The 11,410-nt window shown below is 46.4% G+C and overlaps 1 pseudogene; it reads left to right on the plus strand.

Annotated features, from left to right (window-relative positions):
• The first annotated feature begins 318 nt into the window (after nt 1-318).
• LOC117084769 lies at nt 319-441 on the plus strand (annotated as a pseudogene).
• Nucleotides 442-11,410: the final 10,969 nt, after the last annotated feature.

Below are 11,410 nucleotides of genomic sequence, written 5' to 3' on the forward strand. Positions count from 1 at the left end.
GGGAGACAAGGAGACACCACAGTGAAACTTAGGGGCCAAGCAGAGATCAAGGGCATAAAGTGGTCTCTCCTGTACTTCTCCCAGGTCACAATAAACAGCAGCAGCAGGACAGATAGCCTTGGAGGGCTCCTTCACGGCATCAGACCCATTCCTCATCTCTGGTCTTCCAGTCCGCTGGCCTATGTAGGCACAGTGGTACCAGGACACCTTCAGGTCATAGTGACAGATACACATCTCAAAGTACTCTGCCAGCATTTCCCAAGGCATAGCTCCCAGCATCCTATACCAACAAGATGTTCTGTAAAAAAAATGAGTCCCATTGCTTCACAGCCTTTTGGCTAAGATCAAGTGTAATATCTGTTCTTATCAATGCAGCCAACAAGCATATGAGAAAAAGCTCAATATCACTGATCATTAAAGAAATGCAAATCAAAACCGTAATGAGGTACCACCTCACACCAGTCAAAGTGGTTACTTTTAAAAAGTCAAAAATAACAGATACCGGTGAGGTTGTGGAGACAAGGGAATGTTTATATACAGCTAGTGGGAGTGTCAATTCGTTCAACCATTGTAGAAAGTAGTGTGGCAATTCCACGAAGACCTAAAAACAGGACTACCATTCAACGCAGCAATCCCACTGCTGGGTATATACCCAAAGGAATATAAATCATTCCATCATAAAGATATGTGCATGCATATGCTCATGGCAGTACTCGTCACAATAGCAAAGACATGGAATCAACCTAAATGCCATCAATGATAGACTGGATAAAGCAAATGTGATATATACGCACTATGGGATACAATGCAACCATAAAAAGGAATGAAATCATGTCCTTTGCAGGGACATGGATGGAGCTGGAAGTCATTATCCTTAGCAGTACTAATGCAGGAACAGAAAACCAAATACTGCATGTTCTCACTTATAAGTGGGAGCAAAATAATGAGAATCAATAAGCACAAAGAGAGGAACAACAGACTCTGGGGACTACTTGAGGGTGGAAGGTGGGGGGAAGGAGAGAATCAGAAAAAAATAACTATTGGCTTAGTACCTGGGTGATGAAATAATCTGTACATCAAACCCCTGTGACGTGAGTTTACCTGTATCACAAACCTGCGCATGTATACCTTAGCATAAAATAAAAGTTTTAAAAACAATGAGTCACTTAATAAAATCTCTAATTTCCTAGATCCTAGGATGCACTTTCTTGCTTTTTCATGTATGAACAGTAAGTGCAAGGTTGTGTCATGAAGTGAATAACGAGTCCCCTGAAATCTGACTACCTTGGTTTGATGATCAGCTCTGCCACTTACTAGCCATCTGATCTTGGGCAAAGTACTTAACCATTCTGGTCCTCAACTTTCCATCTATAAACTGGAAATGAAAGAAAAGATCCAACTGTGTTAGTTCAAGATGAGATTAGATGTGCAAGACATTTGTTTGGGGAAACAACTGTGAAAGAGTATGGGGAGAAGTCAGAGGAGGCTGGAAAAGTTGTGAAACCTCAATGTAGACCTAATTCCTACCAAAAAAAAAGGAAAGGGAAGGAAGAAGACTGGGTAGAAATAGCCTTACATTGCAGTGCAGTTCTAGGAAAGTTTTGGCAAAGTTTTGAGGAATTTTTGAGTCAAAGTCAACCATCAAAGGAGCCCTGCATCTCCGTGGAAGGGACCTATATCAGTATCCCAGATGTGCTCAGTCATTGGCTGAGAGCAGCCTGTGAAAGCAAGGCTCCTGCCCAATGTGGAGGTAGATTTAGAATGCAGCAACCAGGGCCCTTGGTCAATTATGCTCTTGCAGTAAGAGATCTGAGAAGTGCATTCTCAGGCCCCACATCCACCTCAAAAGACAGGATAAAGTGAGTCATTTTACATAAAAGCTCTTAAAAATAGTGTCTGGCACATAGTAAGTATTCTGCGTATGTTGCCTAACAAATAAACAAACAAAGTTATGAAACCAGGTTGCTTCTTAAAAGCAATTTGCACACCTGATGTGATAGTGTTCCCTTTTGGGTTGAACCCTGGAAAGCTATTATTAAACTGGGGATACATCTTATAATCAGCACATCTTGGAATTGAGGTAATAAATTTAGAAAACTTTGCAAAAGATATTTCTCTCTTGGAGATTTGTATTAGCAGACTAAAGATCCTGAGAAGTTCCCCAGTAGAGAGACCTATGGACTTTGCTCAACTCCCTGTTTCCCGAACTTCTTTGGCCATAGACCTCTGGTTTGCATAACACTTCCGATAAATTTCTTTTCTTTTTAGTTAAAGAAGTTGGTTTATGCTGCTTGCACCGAAATCCCAGCTGATACACACATGCAATCTCAGTATATAAAAGAGGCAAAAGTGGAATTGCTCTGGTTGATGAGAAGGAGACCAGAACCGGAATTCCATGGAATACATTTTGCCAAATGCTGTGCTTTGTAAAGGCTGGTTGCTGCTATTTCAGATGATTCTCAGGTATTAAGTTCCGAGTAAATGGAGCATAGGGAACAAAGGAAGGATGGGAGATGGGAAAGGAAGAAGAAATGTCTCCTGATCCACCCAGGTCACCCTACCCACCTTGCAGCTTTTTCCACAAGGTCCCTGGAGTATACAACTGAAAAAGCCCTCACCTAACCCAACCCCCTCACTGAGGTCAGCCTGACGACGTCATTCCATAAGCAGAGCAGCTTCTTCCAGTCCCCGAAGAGACATGAACACCATAGAATAAGAAAAGGCAGAAGATAAACATCTCCCCACTGTAACCAGTGGCTGAGGGCCATGAACGAATACAGCAGGAACTTTACCCTCCATTCCACATTTACCATGTGGATTAATGCCCGCTCCATGCCGGGCACGGTGCTTAGAGGTCGGGATTCAGGGATGACAAATGTAGACTGTAGCGTTGGGTCCGACATCTTTTATGCACCATTTCACACTCTTACAGCCCACCTTTTTGTTCCCTCCAGAGCTGTGGCAACCCAACGGTGCTTCACTTGTTTGGGGAAAAATATTTAGGTCTTCTGTGTCTTGAGTAGAGCATGCTGAGGTGCATTCTCTACTGCTCCTCAGAGGGACCCAGGCCCACATTGGTATCGCATTCATTAATGCACCTAAATTGGACTGCAATCCCTGTTGCCCTCTCCCCCAGCCCCCAACACCCTTTCCCAAAAATCACTTCTTCAAAATAAATTATCTGCATACAAACTCTTGTCTTATCCTCTGCTTTTCAAGGAAACACAAGGTAGGACTTAAAAAAAATAAAAATAATAAAAAGACTCTTGTTTTGCATTAGTAGCAATTATAATGGCACATACTTCTATTAATGCAGTAACTGGAAATGAAACATGAGTCTAATGTCATTTTCATTTTAGAGAAGAGAAAAACTGTAGCACAGAGAGGTCACTTGCCCTGCTAAATGTCACACAGCTATGATAAAGCAAGAACCAGTGTTCCCACATCTCCTCCGGAGCTGCTGTTACTAGATGAGTCAATTCAGGGACTGAGAGTCTCAACACAGCCTCACAGGTGAACGTTTGGAATTCCTTTGGCTGGATTTTGAAGGATGCTTATTAATTAGCTAGATGAAGAATGGAAAACAGAGAGGGTTAGAATAGGAATTCTGCCTGAGGGAACAGCAGAAGCAGAGGCGCCAAGTGAAAACTATTCAACAGGAAACTAGTGAGCAGGGGCTTGCAGTGCCATAGGTCTGAGAAGACATAAGAGGCATGGTAAGAAATAAAGAAGAAATAAAGCAAAACATCATACAGGGCCATGTGGACTAAGCAGTTTGTTGACTTGTGGACACTAGGAATCATGGGGTGGAACAGTGGGAAGAATGGGTGTATTAGTCTGTTCTCAATTTGCTAATGACGACACCGGAGACTGGGTAATTTATGAAGGAAAGAGATTTAATTGACTCACAGTTCCACATGGCTGGGGAGGCCTCACAGTCATCGCGGAAGGCAAACAAGGAGCAAAGTCATATCTTACATGGCGGCGGGCAAGAGAGGCTGTGTAGGGGAACTCCCCCTTATAAAACCATCAGATCTCTTGTGACTTATTCACTAACATGAGAACAGCATAAGAAAGAGCCCCACTGTGATTCAATTACCTCTCACTAGGTCCCTCCCATGACACATGGGGATTATGGGAGCTACAATTCAAGATGAGACTTGGGTGGGAACACAGCCAAACCATATGAGTGGGTAAGGCACACAGGGATAACTTCAGATTTGTGGATTTTGCCCTCAGTCAACTGGCCCGTATACAGAGCCTCACCATCACACGACCAAGGTCAAACTGTTTCCCCAAGGGAAACAGTTTTGTTTTTTTTTTTTTTAAAAAGATAGTTCTTGTTCTCTTGGGAAGAGATGCATCTTGAATCTCTAACAAATAACTATTTAAGACCAACGCGGGGCTAGAAAGGAAAGTGGTGCCCATAGATGGACTCAGAACCAGCAGTCTACCAACAAGCCTCCTCCCCAGCAGTCTCTTCAAGCTGTGGCCATTTCTGTGAAGGAGGCTGAAGAGTAGCTCTTCACTCCGCAGAATTAATTACTGAGGACCACAGGCCTTGTCTACACTTGACGTAAAGAACAGTTTTTAACAGTTTTAACAAGTTCTTGATCTCACACACACACACTTGCAGCAATCAGTCTCCCAACAGGCAGTCTCCTCCTTTGCTGGTGAGAACATAACTAGTGTGGGTTCTCTGGAGAGAGATTTGGCAGAATGGATGGAGAACCTTAACAGAGCTCGTAACTTTTGCTGCTACAGTTTCCCTTCTAGGAATTCATGCACAAGAATGCTCATTCTAGCCTCATTCATATTAGGAGAAAATTAAAATCAACGTCGATGTCCAGCCATCAGGACTGAATAAATTATAGCATGTCCATTCAATGGAAACTAATGCGGCCATGAAGCAAACATAAGGTATGTGGTAGACTGCAAAAATAGCCACAATTATTCCCCTCCCCTTATCCATGCTCCTTGTAATGTGACTTTGCCACGATTCCCAGAAAGAGGTAGAGTCTATTTTGCACCTCCTGGCCATGTGAGTCACTTTGGTCAAAAGACTATAGAGAAATTGACAGTGCTCCTGTCCTTAGACCTCAAGAAGCCATGAGCACTCCTGCACTCTCTCTGTCTCTCTCTTCCCCCTCCCCACCCTCCTTGCCTTCTTGCTCTCGCTCTTGTTCCAGCTCTCAAAATCTTGACACTGACATGTGCACAAGCCCAGGCTAGCACACTGGAGGATGAGAGACCCCATGGAGGAGAGCTTAGCAGTCTCAGCTGAGGCCATCTTCGATCTGACTCTAACCAGCTAACCCTCAAATACATAAGGGAGTCGCCAAGTTCAGCAGAGCCACCCACCTGCCACACTGGATTATAGACACACCAGTGAGCTCAGTCAAGATCAAAATAGCTCTCCAGCTGACCAGAGGTCTCATAAGCAATAATAAATTCTAAATTTTTTAAAATCAGCAGTTCTCAAAGCATGGTGTGGGGTCTGGGAACTCCTGGGGAGTCCCTAAGGCCCTAGTAGAGGGTCTGCAAAGTCCAAACTCTTTTGGTAATACTATTAGCCTGCTATTTGCCTTGTTCACTCTCATGAGTGTACAGTGGACTTTCCCATAGGTTATATGATGTGTAATAACATTATTGCTTTGAAAGTTAATAGAATACATGTGTGTGCATTCTTCATTTTAAAATTGTCTCAGCTTTAATTTCCTATACAGTAAATATTGATAGATATAGCTGACCTAACAAAAGCTCTTTGAGGTCCTTAATGACTGTATAAGTGTAAAAGGGTCCTGAGACCAAAAATTTCTGAGAACCACTGTAAAGCCATTGAGTTTGGGGGTAATTTGTATAAGACTTTTATACAAATATAAGCACGTAATCAAAATGTTAAGAGTGATCATCTCTGGATGATGGGATTATGGGAAATGTGTACAGGGATTTTTCCCTTTTTTATACTTTATCTGTATTTTCTAAATTTTTATAAGAAATGTTTTGCTTATATGAGAAATATAGCTTTAAGATAAAGTTGACTGATCTGTATAATCTTTAGAAAGAAAAGAGAAACCTCTCTTGCTCTATGGGAAGGTTGCTCCTGTGGGAAGTTCTTGGCAGAAGAAAATAAACGTGTTGAAGGCCACTCTCTGTAGCCCTGGTCACCTCCATCCAGAGAAAGTAGCAAAGGGACCCTGAATTTCCACCTCCTCCACTTCTAGAGGGCAATTTGCTCAGGTTTCTCTCACTGTCCTCTTTTCAAATAAGAAAACAAGGACTCTAGTTCCCAGTGTAAGGATCCCACTCAGAGAAGCCCCCAAACAAGAAGTGAGCAAGAGCCATTTTCTATTCCTGCCTGTGAAGAACCTCTAGAAGTTGACTGCATTCCAGCAGCGGTTGCCTAGGGAACACCAGTGACAAAAAGGAGCTGTGAGGACACACTAAATAACTTTAGCAACTATTTGCATTTGACAGATGTAGCCAGGGGCAGGGCCCTGCCTGGCTCCCTGTGGAAGCCGCAGGAGCCCCACAAGGCAGAGGGGGGCCACTGCAACAGTCATAGGGGAGCAGGGAGGTGGGTGAAGAAGTGGGGGCCTTAACTTTTTCATTGCCCCTCCCCAAGCCTGCTGGGGCAAGGGTTTGTCCCAGAAGAGATCCCCAGGGCTTTGTGGAAACCCCAGAGAATGTGCAGCCTCTTCCCGGAACTGGGTCCTCCCACACACCCCCTGCCTACAGCCCCCCACCCACCCGTCATGTCCCTCAGTCTTGCTTCTGCTTCCACCACCAGGGAATGCAGGTGACAGGATGGGCTGTGAGCTCCAGGCTCAGCCTTACTGTGGCAGCTAATTGGGATGGTTTTTACCAGCCAGGTGAAAAGTCTGCGTGGAGAGGGGCAGTCAGCTCTCTGTCAACCCTGCTCCCTCTCTGTCTGCCAGCTCTCATTAGGACTAAGCCAGTCCCACGGAGCCCCAAGAGGAGAAGAGGCCAATGAACCAAGCCATTCCTGCCTGTGGCCTGGAAATCAGAGCTGCTTCGCGCAAGCTCTGCGGGGGCTCTTTAAGGTGAGCCCCAGTGCCTGGGCTTCCCACTCTTTGGGTGGGATGGAGAGAAGACCGAAAATAGAAAGCAGGAGAGGCCCAGACCAAGCCTGGCTTTTCTCACTGCCCTCTTCAAAAAGTTCTGGTCAGATCAGATGGTATCAGAAATGATTGGCGCCTTTATTTCCCCCCTTTGCTTCTAGTCCCCCACCCCCTTTCCAGTTTGACCACATCTGTAGGCTCTGTTGAAACAGAGCCAACATAAACAAAAACAAACTGAAACCCAGCAGCCAGCAAGGGCGGGATGTGCCACCCATCTGGGCAGACCACGTGCAGGACTGAGGACTGCCAAGGCACACCTCCTGCTGGTAAAAGGCACCGTGTGGAGTAATTAACCTCCAGGCCTTGGTGAGTGAAAAGCACCACGTAGCCATGCTGGGTAATTGAAGAGGAGGAGCTCTCTCCCAAGTGAACATTAAAATGTGTGCAGCTTGCTTGGCCCTCTCAAGCAGGATGGCAGTCGGTTGGCCACGCCCCATAATGTGACTGACATCATTTGTCTTCCACATTGTTACCCAATCAGAATGGCTTCAGGACCCTTCGGCTTCTACGTATGCATGCGTAAAGAGACTTCTTAAAGCCATGCAGGATTTGCTGTTTTATTTTTTAGTGAGAATGTCCAGAGCTGGCAAACGCAGAAGAGAAATAAACACCGGTAGACTGCTAGTGAGGATGACAACTTGTCAACATTTCTGGAGGCCAGTTCCGGCTCCAAGACTGTTTGTGTGCATCTGTGAAAGAGACCCAGGTGCCATGAGGCTAGGAAGGCTGGGATTTTGCAGCTCTTTGCACTGAAACTGTGCTGTTTCCTTACTGATGCTGCTAGAGCTGAAAATCCACCATCCTCCAGAGCTCCAAATCTCTCCTGGCACCAGCTCCTGGTGGCCAGCAAGTCCTATCATCAACTAGAAGAAATGAATGACATGGTGTCTGCATCACACTCACTTAGAGGGGTCACACAGCAAAGCTGCTTAAGCCCTTAAAGCATTCGAGTTTAGAGATGTCTCCCCTTCAGTTGGCAGCTATGACTTTCCAGAAAACACATACAAAAAAAAAGCCCTACTGTGAAGTAGGGTAGGTTCTAGTATTCAATATACAGTACCCAGAGCTCCTTCTCCCTGTGATGTTGATGCTGTCAGACATCTGGTTTACCATGCAAGACACCATCCCCCATCATGGGGGTCCCCAAAACTGGACCACCATCCAAGCTATCAAAATTCATTAGTCCCATTAGCATATGTCCAAACTCAAATGTGGAGACTTCACTTCTTAGAGGCTGCAAATAGACAACCAGAAAAAGGATTCTCATCTAATCCTGTTCATCTGGTCATTCAAATTCTGGTTCCTACTCCACCCAAAACACCATCACGTGAGCCTGGGAAATGACTGGATTGTGCAGACAAATATATTCTCAATGCATTCCTTGGGATTGTGGGATTAAGCTGATTTTCTGCCCTTTGCATCTTTCTTTGCACTAAAGACTTTCTGCTCTTCCAAGTGATCTTGAGCCTGTTATTTTATAAGTGTAGCAGACTGCTTGCAAAAGTGGCCAGAACTATTCTACCCTCTGTATCTGCAGTAAGCCTTTGCAATGTGACTTTGCTGCTTTTCCCATGGAAAGGTAAAATTTGTTTCTCCACTCCTTGAGTCTGGGCTGGCCTTGTAACTTGCTTTGACCTACAGAATGATGCAGCAGTGGCACCATGACAGGCCTAGGTCTAGGTCTGAAAAGGTTTTGTGTCCTTCTGTCCTGGACTCCAGAAACTACCTGGGGTAGCCTGTTAAAAGATGAAAAGCTCATGGAACAGACACTGTCTCAGCTGGGTCAGCCTGGACCAGTCAGCCCTCAGCAGCCCCAGCAGTTAACCAGAGATGCATGAGTGAGCCTAGTCAATGCTGAAGAACCACCCAGCAGAACCCAGCTCAAACTGTGAGTCACACACAGCATCATGAACTAAATAAATGGTGGTTGTTACAAGCCACTAAGTTTGGGTGGTTCTTTTATTGCAGCAAGAGCTGATACCATGAACTCCCAAACTAAGTGGAAGGGGTGTCCACTTAGCCAGTTGAGGACCCAGAAAGTGCTGGCACAGAAGGACTGGGTGTTTTATTTATTTATTCATTTATTTACTCAAGGCCTAGTCAGGTAGTAACATATTCAGAACTTGAACCCAAGTGCTCCACTGGCCTGTTCCTCATTTGTATCTCCTCCTGAATGGCAGATACTTGGGAAGCTTCCAGACAGCAGCTCCTGGAAATCCCTCCTGAGAGAGCCTGCTACATTTTCTTGGGGATCTGTCCAATTTCACCGGCTGCCACCCACCCCAGCACCCTGCCTGTCTCCAACCCTCGGTCCACAGCAAACCCACACCCCCACCATCAGCTTCCTCATAACAACTCAGCCAGCACTGCCAGCTCTTTCCATCTGCATGGTTCCAGCAGCTCCATCGCCAGCCAGCATCGCTCCCTTCTGCAGGCAGCAAGAGCAACGAGCCCCAAGAACATGAAAACGCTTCTTTTCAGTCACACTGAAAGAGATCAGTGGGTGGGCCCGTCCACTTGTCGGCATCCATTGGGGATCAAAGCAAACACAAGAGGGAACAGACCCAAAGGAAGGAGGAGGGAAAGGCCCCCTTCAACACCCTGCAAACCCAGCCAGTGGTTCTGAGGGGAGAAGTGGGAATAATCCTGACCAAAACCTTACCCCTCCCCAAGGAGCCCAGAGGAGAAAGGATGACAAAGAAATAGGAAGGTGGGGTGTGGGGTGGGAAGAGGAAGTAGCAGAAGGTACACAGGAAGGGAGGAGGGCTTGGAGGAAGCACCCCACCCTCTGGCAGCTCCCAAAGAGGGCCTTGCTCTATTGGGGCCCTCGGGGAAACAACAGGAGGGCAGGCAGCCCAAGGAGGGGGCAGCTGCACGCAGGTCCTGGCTGTGCACGCGGGCACCAGCTGCCAGCTGGAGGCTGCCCTGGCTGCGGAAGGGAGGGGGTGGTGCTTTTCTCTTTTCTCTAAAGAGTTGGAGAAAACAGAGCCCGGCCCATGAACACGGCCAGGCCCAATTTCCTCCCACCAGGCAAATTCTTTCCTGTGCTTGGGAAACACACCTGGCGAGAATTCTCATCCCACGGGCCAGAAGCTCAGAGCTTTCTGCCCAGTGGATGGTCACTAGGGGAAATAAAATGTTTGGCCAAAGCAAAAGACTCTGATGTCAAAAATCGTCAGCAGGAGACACATTGCAAGCACCAAATTGGCTGCTCAGTGTGCCCTGAGTAGGTAGCAGTCACAGGAATGGTAATGGCAATAATAATAAGAGTAATCTAAGGGCCTGGTGTAGTAAGCGCTTATGAGGTGCCAGGCATTATTTTATGGCCCCCTCACAACTCTATGGGGCAGGTATTCGAGACACTAGCAGTGCCTGGCTCCTTAAACACGGTGCATTCTGGCCCAACTTCACCTGCCAACACCTGCGTTGCTTTGCCGAAGGCTTTCTTCTCACTGGCTCTGCTGCCTCCTAGCAGGCCAGCGGTCCCCAAGAATGAATATCACCCCAGAGCAGCCCTTAGCCAATGGGTGATGCAAGATCAATACCCCAGCTCCTCTGCTTTTTGAGTGGGATAACTCTCTGTGGGATCTTCAGGGGCCCCCAGTGTACCCAAGGGCATTAAACTCCAGTCGCCCACTGTGGTGACTTGCTTGATAATATGCCTAGTATTGGCTACCTTCTCCTCCCCAACTCACTTCCCCATGCCCCTTCTAGTGTTCCTGGGGTCATCTTCCAAATAAACTACTTGCACTGGAATCCTTGTCCCAGGCTCAGCTTCTGAGAGAATCCAACCTGAGAGAGGTATGGCTCCATTTTAGAGGCAAGAATATCAAGGCTCAAAGGGTGTTAAGAACTCAGCCTGGTCTGCCTGACCCCAGGTGCTCTTAACGACTATTCTCTACCACAGTTACTATGATTTTTGTTGAGTCTTTTGAGTGCAAAGTAAACTTTCGTTCAGGCCAGAAAAAGCCCAAAGCTCACACCCCCATTGAGAGGGGCTTCTGGCATGCTATTCTGGGGTCTCCTGAGCAAACTGGAGCTAGACACAACTGGTTAATAAGACAAGCTTTGACATCAGACGACCCGGGTTTTCCTTCTGAAGATGCTACTTAGGAGTCTATGGCCTTGGGTGAGTCACTTAACCTCTCTGCACCTGAGTTTCCTTCTCAGTAAAGTGAGGATACAGAGGCTCCCTGGTGAGGTAGAAATTCCAAGGAGTAAGTTCCCAATGACGTGAGCACCTGTGAGAGAGAGGGAAGTAGTGCAGG

This window comes from Trachypithecus francoisi, unplaced genomic scaffold (genome assembly GCF_009764315.1).
Source record: "Trachypithecus francoisi isolate TF-2019V2 unplaced genomic scaffold, Tfra_2.0 Lachesis_group0, whole genome shotgun sequence".
Classification (NCBI taxonomy): Eukaryota; Metazoa; Chordata; class Mammalia; order Primates; family Cercopithecidae; genus Trachypithecus; species Trachypithecus francoisi.